The following is a 15,543-nucleotide window of genomic DNA, read 5'->3' on the forward strand; positions in this document are numbered from 1 at the left end:
AAAACAAGCTCTCAAACACACACAACCAATTGCATTCAAATTGGGGCGTTGGTGACAGCCTCAAGCCACTCAAATTGCAGGAATACTGTGAGGAAATTCTGGGTATTTAAACCCGGGACAGGGGGAAATAACGGGGAGGGAGCGACCTTGCTGCCTCTTTAGATTGAAGGAGGGAGAGTCTGATACTGAATCCTGCAGTAATATATACAGCTTCATCACATCACCATCTAAATAGAAGCAGAAACCAACTCAGAAAGTATTCCAGACCCAAGCAGCAGAAGCAAGTTCACACTTCCAACAGACGCCTGGTATTATATTATTTGAGGGTGACTCTATTCTGTAATGATTTATTTCATTATTCCTGAGTGAGTCTTGTCATTGGAACAGCATTCTACTGGGGAGTTTATTCAATTTGTTCATTGTTTTAATAAGGTTGTCACCCAGTCTAAATTAAAGACCTGTTAGTTGTTCCTGATACAGAGAGTGTCAGATCTTGCTTTAATTTACCAATTCCTCCCACAGCACAAAGCTGTGCGGGTTGGGTGGATTGGCCGTGTTAAATTGACCCCAGTGTCAGGGGGATTAGCAGGTTAAAAGTGTGGGGTCATGGGAATAGGGCCTGGTTGGGATTGTGGTCGGTACAGACTAGATGGGCCGAATGGCCTCCTTCTGCACATCTGTCTAAAACCAGTAGCTTCCTCCTGTCTCACACACACTTACTTAAGATTACGAGGCGAGGTGTATCCCTTTGGGGGGGTTACAAAATAGCGCAGAGGGAAACATCACCTCAGAGTGGTAACAATATTTATAATCCCACAATCACACCCCCACCCTCCCTTAGTCAATGAATGAATGATTCAAATGACAATGAAGGTAATTCTGCACAGCAAGATCCCACTGCCAGTCCCACGATGGAGGAGGGCAGCCCCAGACTCTGTGTCTCTTTCCCCCTGCCCCTGCTGAGACCCTCTCACACCCCCCCCACACCCTCTCTGTTTAGCTCTCCCTCCATTTCTCTATCTCTCTCTCTGCCTCCTCCGCCTCCCCAACCCTTCTCCTTCCCCTCAATCTTTCCTGTTTAAAGTTCTGCTCACGGTCACAGTGCGAGGAATAGGGAGCCAGACCCACCTGTGTGCATAGCCAGATCCCACACACACAACCTGGTGAGGGCCAGATTAAATAAATGTTGTGGGTGAGGACTGCAGGAGAGTGTGTGGGAAATGGGATCCACTCTCTCTCTCTTCCCAAATTAAATTGGCAACAATTCACATTGGTGTTTTCTTAAACATTTTATTGAAAGATGAAATATAGACAGGAATGTCTGGGGAGAGAGAGAGGGGAGGGGTGCTGGGATTGGTAAGAATACTGGAGAGACAGAGACAGGGAAATTCTATACCCACCCCCCCATCCAAATAGAAATTCCTGGGAAAAGAGAGAGAGAAAAGAATCTGGAGTCACACAGCACAGAAACAGGCCCTTCGGCCCACCAGCTCCATGTTGGCCATCAAATCCCAATCTATCCTCCTCCCATTCCCCAGCACTTGCTCCAGAGCCTACGATGCCTTGGCGATTAAAGTGCTTGAATTTACCCGACCCCTTTTCAAGCTTTTTCCTTGAACCCACTTTGCGGTCCCTGAGCCAGATTTTGTTTGAAAATAAAAAGTGTGGTCACTGTTGCAGTGCAGGCAAAGGCCACAGGCCCAGTGTGTGCACAGCAAGATCCCACAGCAGCAGCAGCAATGTGAACCTGAATCAGATGGGACACAGTCCTCCCCCCCTCCCCCCCACTCTCTCGCCTGCTGTGACCCCCCTTCCCCACTCACTACCCTGTGTGTGTGTGTCTGCATCATCCCAAATGTCCAGAAAGGCTGGAACTCCCTCTTAAAAGTAACCCTTTTTAAAACTAAAATCCCTGTGGTGCACAGCAAGATCCCACAAAGTGCAGTCAGCTGTGTTGAGCGTTTTTTAAATTTGGGAATTGTTTATACAGAGTGAGGGAGCCAAAGAGGGGCTGAGACAGTGAAATCCCTCTCTCAGGACCCTCAGAATTAAACTGGAGACCCTGTCCCTCACTGAAACCCCCCCCCCTCCCTCTAACAGCCTGTGTCTCTCCCCCTGCATCTAACCCACAACTCCAGCTGTTTCCATCCCTCCCTCTTCCTCTCTCTCCCTGCCTCTCTGTTCGAGAAGAGACAGGGAGAGAGAGAACAGGGAGAGAGAGAGACGGGAGAGACAGAGATAAAGCGAGAGAGACAGATATTTGATAAGTAATTGTGTATGGTCGCATGATTGAGTGTGGTTTAATTTGGTGATTTTTTTATACAGAGAGGCAGAGAGAGAGGTGAAGTCAGTGACATTCTCTCCCTGGCACCCTCGCAAGTTCAAAGACACAAAAGCTGCAGACACTCACACACACAAACTGGGTTTGGTAAGTTTCCCAATCTCTGCAGCTTCCCATGTGGCCCAGGGTTTGAATTGAAATTTAAAAGCAGCTTGGAGAGACTGCAGGATTTTTGAGTTGAGTTTCTCCCCCCCTCACCCTGTAAATATAAAATAGAAATTCCTGGATTAAAATATTCCCTTGGACAGAGCAGAGGGAATGTGTGAGTGGTGTGTGTGTGTGTCTGAGACCTAGGCTGGATTTGGGAATATCTGCCTGCTGAAGAGGGTCAGTGAAACCATCGTGGCTGAATATCTCATCGCTAAAGAGTCACAGAGAGAGATATCTGATAAATAAATGTGTTACTGAACCCACTCTGGATGCTCCCTCTATCTCTGTCTTTCTCACTAACTTCATTGCAGTGTTAATGTAAGCCTTGTGACACTAATAAATAAACTTTAAATCTTTCAACTTTAAAAACTCTCTCTTTCTGTCTCTCTCAGTAACTGCAGCTTAATGTGAGCCTGACTTGTGACAGGAATAAACACACTTTAAAACTTTAAACATCCTCTCTGTCTCTTTATCTCTCTGTCTCTTTCTGTCTCTTTATCTATGTCTCTGTCTGTGTGTCTCTGCCTCTCTCTGTCTCTCTCAGTAACTTCATTGCAGTGTTAATGTAAGCCTTACTTATGACACTAATATATAAACTTCAAAACTTTCAACTTTAAAAACTCTGTCTGTGTGTCTCTGTCTCAATTCAGACACTAGTTCAGTGCCAGGTTGAGAGGGGGTCAGTATTGAGCAGAATGGGAGGCAGTTTGATACAAAGTTTGCAGAAACTGCAGCGAGTGTTTGTAAACATGTTGGGGTTGTGGAAAGGTCAGTGTGTAACAAGCTGAGGGAAGGTGTTTCCACTTCACATGTGGCTACTTTCTTTAAATTAAATAGCACAAGAGGCCAGGATTCCCCCTTCCCAGTTACACAATCTCTCAGTAAAATCTAAACATTAATTCTTGGGGAAAGAGAGAGAAAATAATTAAAATACAAGAAAATATTTAAATTAAATAGCACAGCAAAAACCCAGGATCTCCTCTCAGTTACACAATCTCTCAGTAACACCCAAACACAACAAGTCAGTTGTAAAGCAGAGACTAAAGAGTTAGGGTGGCACGGTAGCACAGTGGTTAGCACTGCTGCTTCACAGCTCCAGGGACCTGGGTTCGATTCCCGGCTTGGGTCACTGTCTGTGTGGAGTTTGCACATTCTCCTCGTGTCTGCATGGGTTTCCTCCGGGTGCTCCGGTTTCCTCCCACAGTCCAAAGATGTGCGGGTTAGGTTGATTGGCCATGCTAAACATTGCCCTTAGTGTCCTGAGATGCCTAGGTTAGAGGGATTAGTGGTAAATATGTAGGGATATGTGGTCGGTGCAGACTCGATGGGCCGAATGGCCTCTTTCTGTACTGTAGGGTTTCTATGATTCTATGAGACAGTTCCCTCCCTGTGTGTTTCTCTCTCTCTCTCTATTCCACTCTCATTCAGATCTCGCTCCCTCTGATATGAAACATTAAATCTGGATCAGGTTAATAAACAGACACAACTCACTCAGGGTGAAGCCTGAGCAACAGGCCTCAGTCAGCCCTCCCTCTGGAAGAAGCTCCTCTCCCTCATCCTGGTCACAAACATTCCCGTCCTTTGGATCCTCGACACATCCCCAGTTTTCAAAATTCCTCAGGAGAAAAAGAGATAAAAATTGGTTAAAGAGAGAAAAAGAGACACGGCCATTTGAACAATAAGACACACAACATATCACAGCGAGGAGTCCAGCATTTCCATTCAAGTCCATTCAGCATCATGTCCACACAAGCAAAGCACAGGTAAAAACGCAGATTGACACACACACTGACACACTGAATCAGAGTGGGAATGTTTTCAGTGCAGGGGGATTATTGGTGTGGAGACTGAAGGCTCTCAGATTCACATTTATCCTGAGTGTGCTGGATGCAAACCCCACCCGAAGTCTCTGACATGTCTGCAATGTCTGTCTCTCTATTGAGATGCTAATTCACCCCCCCTCCCCCTCTCACCCCAGAGGAGTTTGTGGCAATGTCAGACTGACTCTTGATATGTTAATGCAGGCCGGCAATGGATTCTGCAAGTTCCTGCCTTTAGTTTCTTTAGTTTAGTTTCAAACTTTATTTCTTTTCCCCTGTAGGTCGTGTTCGTCCATTTCAATCACCCCTGACTCTCCACCCCCCACAGCAGCCCTGAAAATCCTTGCAGCCGGTCCCCACAACCCAGCGAGTGGAGGGGGAATGGGGATGTGTGAGTGAGTGGATTGGGGGGATTGTGTCAGTGTGTGTCTGTCTATCCCCCCCCTCTCTGCTCACACTTCCTGCCCAGCCTGCTGAAGACAGGGAAAGAATGGGAGTTGAACAAAGCCTCCTCTCTGCCTCCATTTTCAAAGGATTTGCCCCTTTCTCACACCAGTTTTGTCCATTGAGCTGTCCCTATCAATTCGAAAAAAGTTTTATTTATCTCGCTGTGAGATATGAAGTCACTAATTACTAAATACAGACAAAAACATCCCATTATGAGACACGGAGCTTCAATGGGATTTTAAACTGAAATCCTCGGATGTCAATTCCTTAGGTTAAAAGTTTCTAATTCATTAATTTGGATTAAATTAAAACCGGCCAGTATATTCTCACCAGCTGCTTTCTGTTAACTCTCCCCCTTATCACCGGTGGTTAGCACTGCTGCCTCACAGCGCCAGGGACCCGGGTTCGATTCCCGGCTTGGGTCACTGTCTGTGCAGAGTCTGCACGTTCTCCCCGTGTCTGCGTGGGTTTCCTCCGGGTGCTCCGGTTTCCTCCCACAGTCTGAAAGATGTGCTGGTTAGGGTGCATTGGCCGTGCTAAATTCTCCCTCAGTGTAACCCGAATAGGCACTGGAGTGTGGCGACTAGGGGATTCTCACAGTAACTTCATTGCAGTGTTAATGTAAACCTACTTGTGACACTCGTAAATAAACTGAAACTTAACACTCCTGCACTCTCCCGCCAGCACTCACTCACTCTTGTACACTTACTCAGTCTCACACACATTACACACATACTCACTTTTACACACTCCCTCTTGCACACTTGCTCACACACACACTCACTCTCATAAACACTCACTTTAACACACTCACATCAACACACACATGAATACTCCCTCACACACTCTCACACACTCACATTCACTCACTCGCACGCACTCACACTCTCTCTGTCTCTCACACACACACTCTGCCTCTCACACACACACTCTCTGTCTCTCACACACTCTCTCTGTCTCTCACACACACACTCTGCCTCTCACACACACACTCTCTGTCTCTCTCACACACACTCTCTGTCTCTCACACACACTCTCTGTCTCTCACACACACACTCTGTCTCTCACACACACACTCTGTCTCTCACACACACTCTCTGTCGCTCTCACACACTCTCTGTCTCACACACACTCTCTGTCTCTCACACACACACTCTGTCTCTCACACACACTCTCTGTCTCTCACACACACTCTCTGTCTCTCACACACACTCTCTGTCTCTCACACACACTCTCTGTCTCTCACACACACTCTCTGTCTCACACACACTCTCTGTCTCTCACACACACACTCTGTCTCTCACACACACTCTCTGTCTCTCACACACACTCTCTGTCTCTCACACACACTCTCTGTCTCTCACACACACTCTCTGCCTCTCACACACACTCTGTCTCCCACACACACTCTCTGTCTCTCTCACACACTCTGTCTCTCACACACACTCTCTGTCTCTCTCACACACTCTGTCTCTCACACACACTCTCTGTCTCTCTCACACACTCTGTCTCTCACACACACTCTCTGTCTCTCTCACACACTCTGTCTCTCTCACACACTCTCTGTCTCTCACACACACTCTGTCTCCCACACACACTCTCTGTCTCTCTCACACACACTCTCTGTCTCCCACACACACTCTCTGTCTCACTCACACTCTCTGTCTCTCACACACACTCTCTGTCTCTCACACACACTCTCTGTCTCTCACACACACTCTCTGTCTCTCACACACACTCTCTGTCTCTCACACACTCTGTCTCCCACACACACTCTCTGTCTCACTCACACACTCTGTCTCTCACACACACTCTCTGTCTCTCACACACACTCTCTGTCTCTCACACACTCTCTGTCTCGCTCACACGCACTCTCTGTCTCTCACACACTCTCTGTCTCTCACACACACACTCTCTGTCTCTAACACACACTCTCTGTCTCGCTCACACACACACTCTGTCGCTCACACACTCTCTGTCTCTCACACACTCTCTGTCTCGCTCACACACACTCTCTGTCTCTCACACACTCTCTGTCTCTCACACACACTCTCTGTCTCTCACACACACTCTGTCTCTCACACACACTCTCTGTCTCTCACACACACTCTGGCTCTCACACACTCTCTGTCTCTCTCACACACACTCTGTCTCGCTCACACACACTCTCTGTCTCGCTCACACACTCTCTGTCTCGCTCACACACACTCTCTGTCTCGCTCACACACACTCTCTGTCTCTCACACACACTCTGTCTCTCACACACTCTCTCTGTCTCTCACACACACACTCTGCCTCTCACACACACACTCTCTGTCTCTCTCACACACACTCTCTGTCTCTCACACACACTCTCTGTCTCTCACACACACACTCTGTCTCTCACACACACTCTCTGTCTCTCACACACACTCTCTGTCTCTCACACACACTCTCTGTCTCTCACACACACTCTCTGTCTCTCACACACACTCTCTGTCTCTCACACACACTCTCTGTCTCTCACACACACTCTCTGTCTCTCTCACACACACTCTCTGTCTCTCACACACACTCTCTGTCTCTCACACACACTCTCTGTCTCTCACACACGCTCTCTGTCGCTCTCACACACTCTCTGTCTCTCACACACACACTCTCTGTCTCGCTCTCACACACTCTGTCTCTCTCACACACTCTCTGTCTCGCTCACACACACTCTGTCTCTCTCACACGCTCTCTGTCTCGCTCACACACTCTCTGTCTCTCACACACTCTCTGTCTCGCTCACACACACTCTCTGTCTCTCTCACACACACTCTGTCTCTCTCACACACACTCTCTGTCTCTCACACTCACTCTCTGTCTCACTCACACACTCTGTCTCTCACACACACTCTCTGTCTCTCACACACACTCTGTCTCTCACACACACTCTCTGTCTCTCACACACACTCTCTGTCTCTCACACACACTCTCTGTCGCTCTCACACACTCTCTGTCTCTCACACACACACTCTCTGTCTCGCTCTCACACACTCTGTCTCTCACACACACTCTCTGTCTCGCTCACACACACTCTCTGTCTCTCTCACACGCTCTCTGTCTCGCTCACACACACTCTGTCTCTCACACACTCTCTGTCTCGCTCACACACACTCTCTGTCTCTCTCACACGCTCTCTGTCTCTCACACACACTCTCTGTCTCTCACACACACACTCTCTGTCTCTCTCACACACACTCTCTGTCTCTCACACACACTCTCTGTCTCTCACACACACTCTCTGACTCTCACACACACTCTCTGTCTCTCACACACACTCTCTGTCTCTCACACACACTCTCTGTCTCTCTCACACGCTCTCTGTCTCGCTCACACACTCTCTGTCTCTCACACACTCTCTGTCTCGCTCACACACACTCTCTGTCTCTCTCACACACACTCTGTCTCTCTCACACACACTCTCTGTCTCTCACACTCACTCTCTGTCTCACTCACACACTCTCTGTCTCTCACACACACTCTGTCTCTCACACACACTCTCTGTCTCTCACACACACTCTCTGTCTCTCACACATACTCTCTGTCTCTCACACATACTCTCTGTCTCTCACACACACTCTCTGTCTCTCACACACACTCTCTGTCGCTCTCACACACTCTCTGTCTCTCACACACACACTCTCTGTCTCGCTCTCACACACTCTGTCTCTCACACACACTCTGTCTCGGTCACACACACTCTCTGTCTCTCTCACACGCTCTCTGTCTCGCTCACACACTCTCTGTCTCTCACACACTCTCTGTCTCGCTCACACACACTCTCTGTCTCTCTCACACACACTCTGTCTCTCTCACACACACTCTCTGTCTCTCACACTCACTCTCTGTCTCACTCACACACTCTCTGTCTCGCTCACACACACTCTCTGTCTCTCACACACACTCTCTGTCTCGCTCACACACTCTCTGTCTCTCACACACTCTCTGTCTCGCTCACACGCACTCTCTGTCTCTCACACACTCTCTGTCTCTCACACACACTCTCTGACTCTCACACACACTCTCTGTCTCTCACACACTCTCTGTCTCGCTCACACACACTCACTGTCTCTCACACACACTCTCTGTCTCGCTCACACGCTCTCTGTCTCTCACACACTCTCTGTCTCTCTCACACACACACTCTGTCTTTCTCACACACACTCTCTGTCTCTCTCACACACACTCTCTGTCTCTCTCACACACACACTCAGTCTCTCTCACACACTCTCTGTCTCTCACACACACTCTCTGTCTCGCTCACACACACTGTCTCTCACACACACTCTCTGTTTCGCTCACACACTCTCTCTGTCTCGCTCACGCACACTCTGTCTCGCTCACACACACTCTGTCTCGTTCACACACACTCTCTGTCTCTCACACACACTCTCTGTCTCGCTCACACACACTCTGTCTCTCACACATTCTCTGTCTCGCTCACACACACTCTCTGTCTCGCTCACACACACTCTCTGTCTCTCACACACACTCTCTGTCTCTCACACACACTCTCTGTCTCTCACACACACTCTCTGTCTCTCACACACACTCTCTGTCTCGCTCACACACACTCTCTGTCTCGCTCACACGCTCTCTGTCTCGCTCACACACTCTCTGTCTCTCACACACTCTCTGTCTCGCTCACACACACTCTCTGTCTCTCTCACACACACTCTCTGTCTCTCACACTCACTCTCTGTCTCACTCACACACTCTCTGTCTCTCACACACACTCTCTGTCTCTCACACACACTCTCTGTCTCTCACACACACTCTCTGTCTCTCACACACACTCTCTGTCGCTCTCACACACTCTCTGTCTCTCACACACACACTCTCTGTCTCGCTCTCACACACTCTGTCTCTCACACACACTCTCTGTCTCGCTCACACACACTCTCTGTCTCTCTCACACGCTCTCTGTCTCGCTCACACACTCTCTGTCTCTCACACACTCTCTGTCTCGCTCACACACACTCTGTGTCTCTCTCACACACACTCTGTCTCTCTCACACACACACTCTGTCTCTCACACTCACTCTCTGTCTCACCCACACACTCTCTGTCTCGCTCACACACACTCTCTGTCTCTCACACACACTCTCTGTCTCGCTCACACACTCTCTGTCTCTCACACACACACTCTGTCTCTCACACACACACTCTCTGTCTCTCACACACACTCTCTGTCTCTCACACACACTCTCTGTCTCTCACACACTCTCTGTCTCGCTCACACACACTCACTGTCTCTCACACACACTCTCTGTCTCGCTCACACACTCTCTGTCTCTCACACACTCTCTGTCTCTCACACACTCTCTGTCTCGCTCACACACACTCTGTCTCTCTCACACACACTCTCTGTCTCTCTCACACACACTCTCTGTCTCTCTCACACACACTCTCTGTCTCTCTCACACACTCTCTGTCTCTCACACACACTCTCTGTCTCGCTCACACACACTGTCTCTCACACACACTCTCTGTCTCGCTCACACACTCTCTCTGTCTCGCTCACGCACACTCTGTCTCGCTCACACACACTCTGTCTCGTTCACACACACTCTCTGTCTCTCACACACACTCTCTGTCTCTCACACACACTCTCTGTCTCTCACACACACTCTCTGTCTCTCTCACACGCTCTCTGTCTCGCTCACACACTCTCTGTCTCTCACACACTCTCTGTCTCGCTCACACACACTCTGTGTCTCTCTCACACACACTCTGTCTCTCTCACACACACACTCTGTCTCTCACACACACACTCTGTCTCTCACACTCACTCTCTGTCTCACCCACACACTCTCTGTCTCGCTCACACACACTCTCTGTCTCTCACACACACTCTCTGTCTCGCTCACACACTCTCTGTCTCTCACACACACTCTCTGTCTCTCTCACACACACTCTGTCTCTCACACACACACTCTCTGTCTCTCACACACACTCTCTGTCTCTCACACACACTCTCTGTCTCTCACACACTCTCTGTCTCGCTCACACACACTCACTGTCTCTCACACACACTCTCTGTCTCGCTCACACACTCTCTGTCTCTCACACACTCTCTGTCTCTCACACACTCTCTGTCTCGCTCACACACACTCTGTCTCTCTCACACACACTCTCTGTCTCTCTCACACACACTCTCTGTCTCTCTCACACACACTCTCTGTCTCTCTCACACACTCTCTGTCTCTCACACACACTCTCTGTCTCGCTCACACACACTGTCTCTCACACACACTCTCTGTCTCGCTCACACACTCTCTCTGTCTCGCTCACGCACACTCTGTCTCGCTCACACACACTCTGTCTCGTTCACACACACTCTCTGTCTCTCACACACACTCTCTGTCTCGCTCACGCACACTCTCTGTCTCTCACACACTCTCTGTCTCTCACACACACTCTCTGTCTCGTTCACACACACTCTCTGTCTCTCACACACACTCTCTGTCTCGCTCACGCACACTCTGTCTCTCACACACTCTCTGTCTCGCTCACACACACTCTCTGTCTCGCTCACACACACTCTCTGTCTCGCTCACACACACTCTCTGTCTCTCACACACACTCTCTGTCTCTCACACACACTCTCTGTCTTTCACACACACTCTCTGTCTCTCACACACACTCTCTGTCTCGCTCACACACACTCTCTGTCTCTCACACACACTCTCTGTCTCTCACACACACTCTCTGTCTCTCACACACACTCTCTGTCTCTCACACACACTCTCTGTCTCGCTCACACACACTCTCTGTCTCTCACACACACTCTCTGTCTCTCACACACACTCTCTGTCTCGCTCACACTCACTCTCTGTCTCTCACACACACTCTCTGTCTCTCACATACACTCTCTGTCTCGCTCACACACACACTCTCTTTCTCGCTCACACACCCTCTGTCTCTCACACACACTCTCTGTCTCGCTCACACACACTCTCTGTCTCGCTCACACACACTCTGTCTCTCACACACTCTGTCTCGCTCACACACACTCTCTGTCTCGCTCACACACACTCTCTGTCTCGCTCACACACACTCTCTGTCTCGCTCACACACACTCTCTGTCTCTCACACACACTCTCTGTCTCTCACACACACTCTCTGTCTCTCACACACACTCTCTGTCTCTCACACACACTCTCTGTCTCGCTCACACACACTCTCTGTCTCTCACACACACTCTCTGTCTCTCACACACACTCTCTGTCTCGCTCACACACACTCTCTGTCTCTCACACACACTCTCTGTCTCGCTCACACACACTCTCTGTCTCTCACACACACTCTCTGTCTCTCACATACACTCTCTGTCTCGCTCACACACACACTCTCTTTCTCGCTCACACACACTCTGTCTCTCACACACACTCTCTGTCTCGCTCACACACACTCTCTGTCTCGCTCACACACACTCTCTGTCTCGCTCACACACACTCTCTGTCTCCCTCACACACACTCTCTGTCTCTCTCACACACACTCTCTGTCTCTCTCACACACACTCTGTCTCTCTCACACACACTCTCTGTCTCTCACACACACTCTCTGTCTCTCACACTCACTCTCTGTCTCTCACACACACTCTCTGTCTCGCTCACACACTCTCTGTCTCGCTCACACACATTCTCTGTCTCTCACACACACTCTCTGTCTCGCTCACACACTCTCTGTCTCTCACACACACTCTCTGTCTCTCTCACACACACTCTCTGTCTCTCACACACACTCTCTGTCTCTCACACACACTCTCTGTCTCTCACATGCTCTCTGTCTCGCTCACACACTCTCTGTCTCGAGATAGTGTCGAGGGAGCTTCACTCTGTATCTAAACCCGTGCTGTACATGCCCTGGGAGTGTTTGATGGGGATAGTGTAGAGGGAGCTTTACTCTGTATCTAACCCTGTGCTGTATATGTCCTGGGAGTGTTTGATGAGGACAGTGAAGTGGGTGCTTTACTCTGTATCTAATCCCATGCTGTACCTGTGCTGGGCGAGTTTGATGGGGACAGTGAAGAGGGAGATTTACTCTGTATCTCACCCCGTGCTGTATCTGTTCCGGGAGTGTTTGATGGGGACAGTGTCGAGGGAGTTTTACTCTATATCTAACCACTTGCTGTACCTGTCCTGGGAGTGTTTGATGGGGACAGTGTAGAGGGAGCTTTACTCTGTATCTAACCCCGTGCTGTACCTGTCCTGGGAGTGTTTGATGGGGACAGTGTCGAGGGAGTTTTACTCTATATCTAACCACTTGCTGTATCTGCCCTGGGAGTGTTTGATGGGGACAGTGAAGAGGGAGCTTTACTCTGTATCTAACCCCGTGCTGTACCTGTCCTTGGTTTGTCTGATGGGGATATTGTAGAGGGAGCTTTACTCCATATCTAACCCCCTGCTGTATCTGTTGTTGGAGTGTTTGATGGGGATAGTGCAGAGGGAGCTTTACTCTGTATCTCACCCATGCTGTGCCTGTCCTGGGAGTGTTTGATGGTGAAAGTATTGAGGGAGCTTTACTCTTTATCTAAACCCGTGCTGTACCTGTCCTGGGCGAGTTTGTTGGGGACAGTGCAGAGGGAGCTTTACTCTGTATCGAACCCCGTGCTGTATCTGTCCTTGGTTTGTTTGATGGGGACAGTGTAGAGGGAGCTTTACTCTGTATCTAACCCCGTGCTGTATCTGTCCTGGGTGTGTTGGATGGGGACAGTGTAGAGGGAGCTTTACTCTGTATCGAACTCTGTGCTGTACCTGTACCTTTCCTCGGAGTGTTTGATGGGAACAGCGTCGAGGGAGCTTTACTTTGCATTTAATCCCGTGTTTCAGTTACTGATAGACTGTCGAGGAAGATCAGGTCACACACACGCTCTCCTCACACACTCTCAGACACACACACACACACACACACATGCTCTCTCTGTCTCTCACACACACATACACTATCTCTTACGCACACTCTCACTCACACACACACACTCTCTCTCTCACACACACACTCTCTCTCACACACACACACTCTCTCTCACACACACACTCTCTCTCACACACACACTCTCTCCCGCGCACACTCTCTCCCGCGCACACACTCTCTCTCCCACACACTCTCTCTGTCTCTCACACACTCTCTCTGTCTCTCACACACTCTCTGTCTCTCTCACACACTCTCTGTCTCTCACACACACTCTCTGTCTCTCACACACACTCTCTGTCTCGCTCACACACTCTCTGTCTCGCTCACACACTCTCTGTCACTCACACACACTCTCTGTCTCTCTCACACACACTCTCTGTCTCGCTCACACACACTCTCTGTCTCGCTCACACACTCTCTGTCTCGCTCACACACACTCTCTGTCTCTCTCACACACACGCTCTGTCTCTCTCACACACACTCTCTGTCTCGCTCACACACTCTCTGTCTCTCACACACTCTCTCTCACACACTCTCTGTCTCGCTCACACACACTCTCTGTCTCGCTCACACACACTCTCTGTCTCGCTCACACACACTCTCTGTCTCTCTCACACACACTCTCTGTCTCGCTCACACGCTCGCTGTCTCTCACACACTCTCTGTCTCGCTCACACACTCTCTGTCTCGCTCACACACACTCTGTCTCTCTCACACACACTCTCTGTCTCTCTCACACACACTCTCTGTCTCTCTCACACACTCTCTGTCTCGCTCACACACTCTCTGTCTCGCTCACACACACTCTCTGTCTCTCTCACACACACTCTGTCTCTCACACACACTCTCTGTCTCTCTCACACACACTCTCTGTCTCTCACTCACACGCTCGCTGTCTCTCACACACTCTCTGTCTCGCTCACACACACTCTCTGTCTCTCACACACACACTCTGTCTCGCTCACGCACACTCTGTGTTGTATCTATCCTGTGAGTGTTTGATGGGGACAGTGTAGAGGGAGCTTTATTCTGTATCTAACCCCATGCTGTACCTGTCCTGGGTGTGTTTGATGGGGACAGTGTGGAGGGAGCTTTACTCTGTATCTAACCCCGTGCTGTATCTCTCCTGGAAGTGTTTTATGGGGACAGTGTAGAGCGAACTTTACTCTGTACCTAACCCCGTGCTGTCCCTGTCCTGCGAGTGTTTGATGGAGACAGTGTCGAGGGAGCTTTACTCTGTATTGAACCCCGTGCTGTATTTGTCCTGGGAGTGTTTTGTTTTGTTTCTTAAAGACTGGATTAGTTGTAAGTATTCGCATTCCAACCATTATTCATGTAAATTGAGTCTGTGTCTTATAAGTTCTGTTTGTGAACAGAATTCCCACTCACCTGAAGAAGGGGCTCAGAGCCTCGAAAGCTTGTGTGGCTTTTGCTACCAAATAAACATGTTGGACTTTAACCTGGTGTTGTTAAACTTCTTACTGTGTTTAATGGGGACAGTGTCGAGGGAGCTGTACTCTGTACCTAACCCTGTGCTGTACCTGTTCTGGGAGTGTTTGATGGGGACAGGACTTGGGGGACATTGGATTTTAGACAATGTTTTGGGTTTTAGACTTTTCGGAATGAAATTCAGGAACACTTTGCCACACCAGGTGTGATATTAGTTTGGAACTACCTTCTATAATTCACAGTTGATGCTCAGTCGCTTATTAATGTTCAAACCTGAAGTTGATAGATGGTATTTTACACACAGGAGAAGCAATTTAAAATCAATGGGTCAATGTTAAAATGGATGCAGGAACAGAGAGACCTGGGCTTTCAGTTCATTTTTACATCTTAAA

This window comes from Mustelus asterias, unplaced genomic scaffold, assembly GCF_964213995.1.
Source record: "Mustelus asterias unplaced genomic scaffold, sMusAst1.hap1.1 HAP1_SCAFFOLD_120, whole genome shotgun sequence".
Classification (NCBI taxonomy): domain Eukaryota; kingdom Metazoa; phylum Chordata; class Chondrichthyes; order Carcharhiniformes; family Triakidae; genus Mustelus; species Mustelus asterias.